Genomic DNA, 12,425 nt, shown 5'->3' with positions numbered 1-12,425 from the left:
TCCTTGTTAAAGCTGATCCTGAACCTGAAAGGACCTTGAAGAGAAAGCTAAGAGAAGCTAAAGCACAACTCTCTCTAGAGGGCCTAACAGAGCTCTTCGAGGAGGAAGAAGCCATGGCAACCGAAAACAACAATGCCAACAATGCAAGGAAGGTGATTGGTGACTTTACTGTTCCTACTCCCGACTTCTATGGGAGAAGCATCTCAATCCCTGCCATTGGAGCAAACAACTTTGAGCTTAAGCCTCAATTAGTTTCTCTAATGCAACAGAATTGCAAGTTTCATGGACTTCCATTGGAAGATCCTCATCAGTTCTTAGCTGAATTCTTGCAAATCTGTGACACTGTCAAGACCAATGGGGTTGATCCTGAGGTCTACAGACTTATGCTCTTCCCTTTTGCTGTAAGAGACAGAGCTAGGACATGGTTGGATTCACAACCCAAAGAAAGCCTGAACTCTTGGAAAAAGCTAGTTAATGCCTTCTTGGCAAAGTTCTTTCCACCTCAAAAATTGAGCAAGCTTAGAGTGGAAGTCCAAACCTTCAAATAGAAGGAAGGTGAATCCCTCTATGAAGCTTGGGAAAGATACAAGCAATTGATCAGAAGGTGTCCTTCTGACATGCTTTCAGAATAGAGCATCATATGTATATTCTATGATGGTCTGTCTGAACTATCCAAGATGTCATTGGATAGCTCTGCTGGAGGATCTCTTCATCTGAAGAAGACGCCTGCAGAAGCTCAGGAACTCATTGAAATGGTTGCAAATAACCAATTCATGTACACTTCTGAAAGGAATCCTGTGAATAATGGGACAAATCAGAAGAAAGGAGTTCTTGAAATTGATACTTTGAATGCCATATTGGCTCAGAATAAAATATTAACTCAGCAAGTCAATATGATTTCTCAAAGTCTGTCTGGAATGCAAGTAGCAACAGTCAGTACCAAAGAAGCTTCATCTGAAGAAGAAGCTTATGATCCTGAGAACCCTGCAATGGAAGAGGTGAATTACATGGGAGAACCCTATAGAAAAACCTATAACCCGTCATGGAAAAATCATCCAAACCTCTCATGGAAGGATCAATAGAGACCTCAACAAGGTTTTAACAACAGTAATGGTGGAAGAAACAGGTTTAGCGATAGCAAACCTTTTCCATTATCTTCTCAGTAACAGACAGAGAATTCTAAGCAGAGCCCCTCTGACTTAGCAACCACAGTCTCTGATCTAATTAAAACCACTCAAAGTTTTATGACTGAAACAAGGTCCTCCATTAGAAATTTGAAGGCACAAGTAGTCAGCTGAGTAAGAAAATTACTGAACTCCCTCCTAGTACTCTCCCAAGCAATACAGAAAAGAATCCAAAGAGAGTGCAAGGCCATAAACACGTCTCACATGGCCGAACCTGGAGAGGAGAAGAGGCAGTGATTTCCACTGAGGAAGACCTTAATGGACGTCCACTGACCTCCAAGGAGTTCCCTAATGAGGAACCATGGGAATCTGAGGCTCACACTGAGACCATAGAGATTTCATTGAATTTACTTTTGCCATTCATGAGCTTCGATGAGTATTCTTCCTCTGAAGAGGATGAAGATGTTACTGAAGAGCAAGTTGCTAAGTATCTTGGAGCAATCATGAAGCTAAATGCCAAGTTATTTGGTAATGAGACTTGGGAGGATGAACCCCCTTTGCTCATCAAAGAACTGGATGATTTGACTAGGCAGAGATTACCTCTGAAGAGACAAGATCCTGGAAAGTTCTCAATACCTTGTGCCATAGGCACCATGACCTTTGAGAAAGCTCTGTGTGACTTAGGGTCAAGCATAAACCTCATGCCTCTCTCTGTAATAGAGAAGCTAGGGATCATTGAGGTACAAGCTGCAAGAATCTCACTGGAGATGGCAGACAATTCAAAGAAACAAGCTTATGGACTTGTAGAAGATGTCTTGGTAAAGGTTGAAGACCACTACATCCCTGCTGATTTTATAATCCTAGAGACTGGTAAGTGTGTGGATGAATCTATCATCCTTGGCAGACCTTCCTAGCCATAGCAAAAGCTGTGATTGATGTTGACAGAGGAGAATTGATCATTCAAGTGAATAAAGACTCCCTTGTGTTTAAAGCTCAAGGATATCCCTCTGTAACTATGGAGAGGAAGCATAAAGAGCTTCTCTCAATACAGAGTCAAATAGAGCCCCCACAGTCAAATTCTAAGTTTGGTGTTGGGAGGCCACAACCAAACTCTAAGTTTGGTATTGAACCCCCACATTCAAACTCTAAGTTTGGTGTTGGTAGGTTCCAACATTGCTTTGAACATCTGTGAGGCTCCATGAGAGCCCACTGTCAAGCTATTGACATTAAAGAAGCGCTTGTTGGGAGGCAACCCAATTTTTACTTATCTATGTTAAATTTCTATTTTCTTTTGTTAATTTATATTTTCTGTAGGTTGATGATCATGTGAAGTCACAAAAACAATTGAAAAAGCAAAAACAGAATTAAAAACAGAACACCCTGGAGGAGAAACTTACTGGCGTTTAAACGCCAGTAAGGGTAGCAGAATAGGCGTTAAACGCCCAGTCTGGCACCATTCTGGGCGTTTAACGCCAGAAATGGGCACCAGACTGGTGTTTAATGCCAGGAATGGGTAAGAAGCTGGCGTTAAACGCCAGAAATGGGCAGCAGCCTGGCGTTTAACGCCAAGATTGGCAGAAAGGGGCATTTTTGCACACCACTTGGTGCAGGAATGAGATATCCTTGACACCTCAGGATCTGTGGACCCCACAGGATCCCCACCTACCCCACCTCGCTCTCTCTTCTTCACCCATTCACCAATCACCTCAATACCTCTTCCCCAAAAACCCCTCACCTATCAAATCCCACCATTCTCTTCACCACTCACATCCATCCTTCATAAAACTCCACCTACCCCACCATTCAAATTCAAACTACCTTCCCTCCCAAACCCACCCATAATGGCCGAACCTTACCCCCCTCTCCACTCCTATATAAACCCATCTTCACTCCTTCATTTTCACACAACATAAACACTACTTCTCCCCGTTGGCCGAAACACTAAGCCCCTCCATCTCCTCTATTTTTTCTTCTTCTACTCTCTTCTTTTTTCTTTTGCTCGAGGACAAGCAAACCTTCTAAGTTTGGTGTGGTAAAAGCTAAAGCTTTTTGGTTTTTCCATAACCATTTATGGCACCAAAGGCTGGAGAAACCTCTAGAAAGAGGAAAGGGAAGGCAAAAGCTTCCACCTCCGAGTCATATGAGATGGAGAGATTCCTCTCAAGGGTGCATCAAGACCACTTCTATGAAGTTGTGGCCAAGAAGAAGGTGATCCCCGAGGTCCCTTTTAAGCTCAAAAAGAATGAGTATCCGGAGATCCGACATGAGATCCGAAGAAGAGGTTGGGAAGTTCTTACCAACCCCATTCAACAAGTCGGAATCTTAATGGTTCAAGAGTTCTATGCCAATGCATGGATCACCAAGAACCATGATCAAAGTGTGAACCCGGACCCTAAGAATTGGCTTACAATGGTTCAGGGGAAATACTTAGATTTTAGTCTGGAAAATGTAAGGTTGGCATTCAACTTGCCTTTGATGCAAGGAGATGCACACCCCTACACTAGAAGTGTCAACTTTGATCAAAGGTTGGACCAAGTCCTCATGGACATCTGTGAAGAAGGCGCCCAATGGAAGAGAGATTCAAGAGGGAAGCCGGTTCAACTAATAAGGCATGACCTCAAGCCCGTGGCTAGGAGATGGTTGGAGTTCATCCAACGCTCAATCATTTCCACTAGAAACCGGTCTGAAGTTACTATAGACCGGGCTATCATGATCCATAGCATCATGATTGGAAAGGAAGTAGAAGTTCATGAGGTTATATCCCAAGAACTCTACAAGGTGGCAGACAAATCCTCTACTTTGGCAAGGTTAGCCTTCCCTCACCTCATTTGTCACCTCTGCAATTCAGTTGGAATTGACATAGAGGGAGACATCCTCATGGATGAGGACAAGCCCATCACTAAGAAAAGGATGGAGCAAACAAGAGATCACACTCATGGACAAGAGCATGAGGAAATTCCTTATCATGAAATCTCTGAGATGCCTCAAGGGATGCATTTTCCTCCACAAAACTATTGGGAGCAAATCAACACCTCCATAGGAGAATTAAGTTCCAATATGGGACAACTAAGGGTGGAGCATCAAGAGCATTCCATCCACCTCCATGAAATTAGAGAAGACCAAAGAGTCATGAGAGAGGAGCAACAAAGGCAAGGAAGAGACATTGAGGAGCTCAAACACTCCATTAGATCTTCAAGAGGAAGAACAAGCCACCATCACTAAGGTGGACCCGTTCTTTAATCTCCTTGTTCTTTATTTTTTGTTTTTTGAATTTTTATGCTTTATGTGTATTTATGCTTGTGTCTTTATTATATGATCACTAGTGTCTAAGTGTCTATGCCTTAAAGTAATGAAAATGAATCCATCACCTTTCTTAAATGGAAAATGTTTTTAATTGAAAAAGAAAAAGAAGTGCATGAATTTCAAATTTTATAACAGATTAATTATTTTGATGTGGTGGTAATACTTTTTGTTATCTGAATGAATGCTTGAACAGTGCATATTTTTTAATTTGATTGTTCATGAATGTTAAAATTGTTGGCTCTTGAAAGAATGATAGAAAAGGAGAAATGTTATTTGATAATCTGAAAAATCATAAAATTGATTCTTGAAGCAAGAAAAAGCAGTGAAAAGCTTGCAGAAAAAATATATATATGCAAAAAAAAAAGAGAGAAAGAAAGAAAAAAAAAAGCAAGCGGAAAAAGCCAATAGCCCTTTAAACTAAAAGGCAAGGGTAAAATAAAAAAAAAGGGATCCAAGGCTTTGAGCATCAGTGGATAGGAGGGCCCACAGGAATAAAATCCTGGCCTAAGCGGCTAAACCAAGCTGTCCCTAACCATGTGCTTGTGGCGTGAAGGTGTCAAGTGAAAACTTGAGACTGAGCGGTTAAAGTCGTGGTCCAAAAGCAAAAAGAGTGTGTTTAAGAGCTCTGGACACCTCTAATTGGGGACTCTAGCAAAGCTGAGTCACAATCTGAAAAGGTTCACCCAGTCATGTGTCTGTGGCATTTATGTATCTGGTGGTAATATTGGAAAACAAAATGCTTAGGTTCACGGCCAAGACTCATAAAGTAGCTGTGTTCAAGAATCAACATACTTAACTAGGAGAATCAATAACACTATCTGAATTCTGAGTCCTATAGATGCCAATCATTCTGAACTTCAAAGGATAAAGTGAGATGCCAAAACTGTTCAGAAGCAAAAAGCTAAAAGTCCCGCTCATCTAATTAATACTGATCTTCATAGATATTTTTGGAATTCATTGTATATTCTATTCTTTTTATCTTATATGATTTTCAGTTGCTTGGGGACAAGCAACAATTTAAGTTTGGTGTTGTGATGAGTGGATAATTTATACGCTTTTTAGCATTGTTTTTAGTATGTTTTTAGTATGTTTTAGTTAGTTTTTATTATGTTTTTATTAGTTTTTATTTAAAAATCACTTTTCTGGACTTTACTATGAGTTTGTGTATTTTTCTGCGATTTCAGGTATTTTCTGGCTGAAATTGAGGGACCTGAGCAAAAATCTGATTCAGAGGCTGAAAAAGGACTGCAGATGCTGTTGGATTCTGACCTCCCTGCACTCGAAGTGGATTTTCTGGAGCTACAGAAGCCCAATTGGGGCGCTCTCAATTGCGTTGGAAAGTAGACATCCCTGGGCTTTCCAGCAATATATAATAGTTTATACTTTTCCCAAGATTTGATGACCCAAATAGGCGTTCCAAGTCAGATCAAGAATTCTGGTGTCAAAACGCCAGAACTAGCACAAAAGCTGGAGTTAAAGGCCCAAAGTGGCACAAAAGCTGGCGTTTAACTCCAAGAAAAGTCTCTACATATGAAAGCTTTAATACTCAACCCAAGCACACACCAAGTGGACCCGGAAGAAGATTTCTACATTAATTACTTATTTCTGTAAACCCTAGGCTACTAGTTCTCTATAAATAGGACCTTTTACTATTGTATTTTCATCTTGGTTCTTCGGGTTCCCTCTCTGGGGCCGAAGCCAATGACCACCATTATCACTTTTGTATTTTCAATGGTGGAGTTTCTACACACCATAGATTAAGGTGTGGAGCTCTGCTGTTGATAAACCACTATTTTATGGTTTATATTGTGTTCAATTGTGTGGTTTTATCATGATCCTTACCCACTTATTCATTAAATCAGCATGCATTTAGATTTCCTTTATGAATTTATTACATGTTTGAAAATTGCTTCCTAGAGACTTTAATTATTTATTTATTTTTAATTCTCCTTTATTCCATTCGATGCCGTGATCTGTGTGTTGAGTGTTTCAGACTTTACAGGGCATAAACGAGTTGGAGATTGGAAAGGAAGCTAGCAAAAATGGAAGGAACACAAGAATTTGAGGAGATGACCAGCGAGAAGTGACACGGTCGCATGGCTCACGCGACCGCGCGAAGGAGAGCAAATCGCAGTGACGTGGCCGCATGGCTCACGCGGCCGTGCGGATTGTAAAAGTTCTGGCGACATGGTTGCGGGGACGATGCGAACGCGTGGCAAGGAAAAACACGGATGACGTGTCTGCAAGGATGACGCGATCGCGTGACATGTGCGATCTGCATAATCTGCAGAATTCGTTGGGGGCGATTTTGGACCTTATTTCGACCCAGTTTTCGGCCCGGAACAGCAGACTAGAGGCAGAGAATATGCAGAAACAAAAGGAGAACATTCATTCTAGACAGTTAACAGTTTTAGATCTAGTTTTACTCCCTGAGGTTTTTCTCTCTAGGTTTTAGAATTTTAATTTTCAATTGGTCTTAGCATTGGAACATTGAGAAGAGTTATTTCCTCATCAAGACTTCGTCATTCTAGTTCGTTCTTGACGAGAGGATTTTTACCAGTAAAGAGATTCATAGAAACAGTTGCGTTGTAGATATAGTCTCTAAACCGACAAAAATCCCTTCGTACAAACGTTTTGGGTGTCACAAGTAACAAACCCCTTTAGAAATTGTTAACCGAGTATTCAAACCTCGGGTCGTCTTCTCAAGGAACTGCGAGGAAGTATGTTCTTACTATTGGCTATAAAGGTTGTAATCGGGGTTTAGAAGATGAGAATCAAGTAATTTAAATGACAAGTAAAGTAAATGGCAATTAAAATAAATAAATACTATAAAGCAGACTTTTGGCAAGGTAAGAGAAGTTGGAGGTCCAACTTAGTTATCTCTCTCAACTATAATGAAAGTTGAATCTAAACTCTACTTGATCAACCTGTACCAGGGCAAGGAAAGTCAAGGGACTAATTAAATTGACCTTTGAATCCTATTTATTTCCTAAGAAAAGGTTGGGATTACTCAAGTTCAGCTCAATTAGCAAGATAACGATTATCAATTATGTTGAGTTTAATAAATGTTGAGTTACTAAATTCTTAACCAGAACCAAAAGGGGAAAAAGTAAAATTGCTGGAATAATAAAAATATCCTTAGCTGGGAAGCAATGGTAACTTAAATTGAAGAGAACAATCATGAACTGAAAATACCTCAATTATCATTAATTCAAATAACAGTCTGTAACATGGAAGAATTCTTAAATCAAATTATAATAATCAATTCAAATGTTGGAATAAATAAATAGAAGTAAAACTAAAATAAAAGAACATTAAACCTGGGATCCAGAGTTACTCTTAAAACAAGAAGAAATCCTAAATCCTAAAAGAGAGAGAGAGAGAGAAGATCTCCCTCTCAACTAAATCTAAATCATTGAAAGGTAAAATATGCGAGCTCCTTTTGAATGGGTGCACTCCCACACTTTATAACCTCTGGTCTATGCTGTCTGTACTTGGATCTGGGCCAAAAAGGGCTTCAAAATTTGCTGGGGGCGTATTCTGTAAATTCTGATGCGTGGCCTCTGTCACGCGTCCGCGTGGGTCACGCGGTCGCGTCATTTGGAGCTTTTCCTTGCCACGCGGTTGCGTCAGTCATGCGACCGCATCATATGTGTTTTGCTTAAGGCACGCGGTCGCGTCAGTCATGCGGCCGGTCGCTGCTAATTCGTGCTTGGCACGCAATCGCGTCGTCCATGCGATCGCGTGGATACCAGTTTCCTTAAAGCTCCGTTTTGCTTTCTCCTTCCATTTTAGTATGTTTCCTTTTCCATCCTTTAAGTCATTCTGCCTTAGAAAATCTGAAACTACTCAACACACCGATCACGGCATCGAATGGAAATAAAGGTAATTAAAATAATTAATTTTTAAAGCTTAGGAAACATGTTTTTCACAATATGAAATAATAAGGAAGGGAAAGTGAAATCATGTAATTAATGTGAATAAGTAGGTGAAGGATTGTATAAATTACTCAAATTAAGCACAAAAGAACTCATGAAATATGGGTTTATCAGTTCTCTTAACTTGGTTTCATTCTTCCATGTTCTTTGCTTTGCTCAATCTTGTTATTTGAATACTTTTATGACTATTTAATACAAGAATTATTTCTTCCTTTTAATCTATTTCTCCATTCCAATAATCATGTCTTCTTTCAATTCCCTTTCATGTGTTATGGATTTATTATTTACAATGAGTGAGTAGTTTCTTCACTTGATAGGGAGTTGATTAAAAGGAACTCTTGAGTTGGAAGGATTGAAAGAAAAATTGTAATTGGGTTAACTATTGGATTGTATCTAATCGCTAACACCAATCCCTTTGAACTAAGTGGGTTGCAACTTGTGAACAGATCTAGCATTCCAACTTGTTTGACTTTCCTTAACCTAGTAAAGGATAACCAAACAGAACAACCATTAATTACAAATTAATCTTAAAATCACTCCATCAACAATAGAAGTTCCAACTAATCAACTCCCAGTCAAGGCTTTTTATTCATATTGTTTAAATTTCCTCAATTTAATTTTCAATTTACTTAACTCAACTTCTTGGAACATCTAATTAATAAAATAGCACACTTTCTGCAACTCGTTGGGAGACGACCTGGGACTTAAAACTCCCAGTAATTTTTAATTTAAACTCTCTGTGACATATTCCTAAATTGATAGGCAGATTTTCGGTGAGTTAAGAACTATACTTGCAACGTAACCATTTTAATAATTTTTAATTCACCAGCTTCTGCATCTCATCAATTTTTGGCGCCATTGCCAGGGAGTTGCAATAGAGTGCTAAATTTATTAATTAGAATTTATTTCTTTGCATTTTATTTTATTTTGCTACTATGAGCTGCATGTTTCTTCCGTCAAATGACGCGTTCACTTCCTGATCCGCGCTTGCTAATATTCGATCCTGAAATTGAAAGGACTATTTCATGAATAAGGCGAGAACAGCGTCGGTTAGCCCGCTCTGAGGGCGGATCTGAAAGTAAACTTGAGGAAGAAACCAGCCCCCGTTCTACTGATTCGGTTGTTTTACGTGCAAAAGACATGGCAGCTAGGAGAGTTACCATCCAGGAGGAAGGAGCTCCTGATTTTACAATGCAACCGTTTCAAGCGCATCATCCAGCGGTAGCTACAGATTTCGAAATAAAGACCGCACTGCTAAATTTGATGCCCAAGTTTCATGGCCTACCCGCTCAAGAGCCTATCAAGCACTTGAGAGATTTCCAGGCAGCCTGTTCTATTGTCAGGCGTGACGGTACTGATGAAACTTCAATTCTACTGAAAGCTTTTCCATTTTCTCTTGAGGGAAAAGTAAGAGAGTGGTACTACACTCAACCTCTAGCAAATGTATCCAACTGGATACACTCAGAAAGGAGTTTTTGGAGAAATTCTTTCCATCTGAAGTCACTGATAAACTGAGGAAGGATATTTCCACAATTGTTCAGGATGACAATGAAACTCTCTTTGAATACTGGGAGCACTTCAATAATCTTCTGGAAGCATGCCCCCACCACATGATTGACAAGATAGTGCTACTCAGCTATATCACACAGGGTATGAGGCCCCAAGATAAGACCACATTAGAAAGTGCCAGCAATGGGTCTATGAAGAAGTACAAGACCACGGATGAGGCTTGGCAATTGATCAGTGATTTAGCTGAATCTACTAGGAACCACAGACAGAAGCAAGGCCGTTCAAAAGCTGTTGCAGAAGCATCTTCTAGCAGAGAGACTGCTGCTCTAACTCAAAGCATCTGTGAAATGACCAACTTGCTGAAGCAAATGCAATTGAATCAACACCAAGCTCAGCAAGCTCAACCTCCTCCACCACAGCAAAACCAACAACTAGTCCCACAAAGAGTTTGCGGAATCTGTGCTGATTATAGCCATTACACTGATGAATGCCCGCAGCTCCAACAAGAAGACAACATGGTGGCATCCACTCACAACTTCTATGACCGCCCCAACCAAGGGTACAATCAGAGTGAAAATAATAACCATGGATGGCAGGACAATTCAAACCAGAATTGGAGGGACAACAATAACAGAGGAGGCAGAGATAATCAGGGAAATCAGAGGTGGAATAATAACAACAGCAGGCAGTAAAATCAACCTTACAAAGCACCTCACCTGAGGCAAAACCAAGGACCACAGAACAATCAACAGCAGACCTCTCAATTTACTCATTCTTCTTTATCTTCTAATGAAGAGCTACTACAATCTTTTGAGAAAAGACAACAGACCATGGAAAAAAACATCATGAATAGTATTAATGCCAATCTGAATGGTCTCACCTTTACTTTGCAAGCTCTTATGTCACAGATTGGATCAACGCAAAATTCCAGTAACCAACCTTCAAGCACCACTGGAATCCCCTCTCAACCATTACCCAATCCAAAGGGAGGCATTAATGCCATCACCCTGAGGTCCGGAACCACACTGCAGGAGAGGAATCAGGAGGAACCAAGCTCACCAGAATACGCCTCAGCTGAAGAGGTGGTAGAAATAGAAGATGTTGAAGAGGAAGAGGATATACAGGACACAGCTGAAGAAGAAATAGCTCAACCACAAGAGGAAGCACCAAAAGGTGCAGACGCCATAGAAAACACTACTCCTATTCCCTTTCCACAACTTGCAAAGAAGCCCAGGAAGCAGCCAGAACTCGACCCCAAAATGGTAGAAATATTTAAAAAGGTTGAGGTAACTGTTCCTCTTTTTGATGTTATTCAGTAGGTACCTAAATATGCAAGGTTTCTAAAAGACTTATGTATCCATAAAGACAAAATTAATGAATTAGAAACTATTCCTTTAGGTAGTTCTATATCTGCTCTAATGGGAGGATTACCTGAAAAATGTAGTGATCCAAGTCCTTGTATAGTTAGCTGTACTATTGGTGGTGTAGTAATTTATGATTGCATGTGCGATTTAGGAGCATGTGTTAGTATAATGCCTTTGTCTATATATGATGTTTTGAGGCTTCCTCCCTTAAAAAGGTCGGCAGCTCATTTTGTGTTAGCAGATAAAAGCATTATTACAGTGGCTGGAGTTGCTGAAGATGTTTTGGTGAACATTAAAGGGCTTACATTTCCCACTGATTTTTATATCTTGGAGATGCCCCATAATGATTCAGATAAGCCATCATCAATCCTACTTGGAAGACCATTCCTGAAGACATCAAAATTCAAATTGGATGCTTTTTCAGGAACATACTCCTTTGAAATAGATGGCCGCATAGTAATCTTCAATCTGAATGGAGTCATTGACAACCCCCCAGAGGATCGTTCTATCTTCCAGTGTGATGTCATAGACAAAAGTGTAGCTGAAGTTCACAAGGAAGAGTTGGAAGAGAGGCACACTGGACAAGGTCCAAGTGTGGGGACCCTCTTAACTGACAGTGAAGGCACTTCGCCATTTTCACAAGCCCCAGATAATCCAGAGCCTACCCATGATCAAAAGTTAGAATTGAAACCCCTCCCTCCACATCTCAAATATGCGTATCTTGAGGATGAGCAGAGGCTTCCAGTTATTATCGCAAGGGAACTGACCTCTCAACAAGAAGAGCAGTTACTTGATGTACTGAGGAAGCATAAGAAGGCAATTGGGTGGAGTTTGGCAGACATAGTTGGAATCAACCCTCAAGTATGTGAGCACAGAATATTTTTAGAAGAGGGAGCAAGACCTGTCCGTCAACCCCAAAGAAGATTGAATCCCACCATCTTGGAAGTTGTCAAAAAGGAAGTGACCAGACTATTGGAAGCAGGTATCATATATCCCATTTCAGACAATGAATGGGTAAGCCCAGTACAAGTGGTGCCCAAGAAGTCTGGAGTCACTACAGTTAAGAATGAGCATGGAGAGCTCATAGCAACTAGAGTTCAGAATGCTTGGAGAGTCTGCATTGATTACAGGCGTCTCAACCAAGCTACCCGTAAGGATCACTACCCACTTCCATTCATCGATCAAAT

This window comes from Arachis ipaensis, chromosome B03 (genome assembly GCF_000816755.2).
Source record: "Arachis ipaensis cultivar K30076 chromosome B03, Araip1.1, whole genome shotgun sequence".
Classification (NCBI taxonomy): Eukaryota; Viridiplantae; Streptophyta; class Magnoliopsida; order Fabales; family Fabaceae; genus Arachis; species Arachis ipaensis.
Note: the sequence above shows the minus strand (reverse complement) of the source record.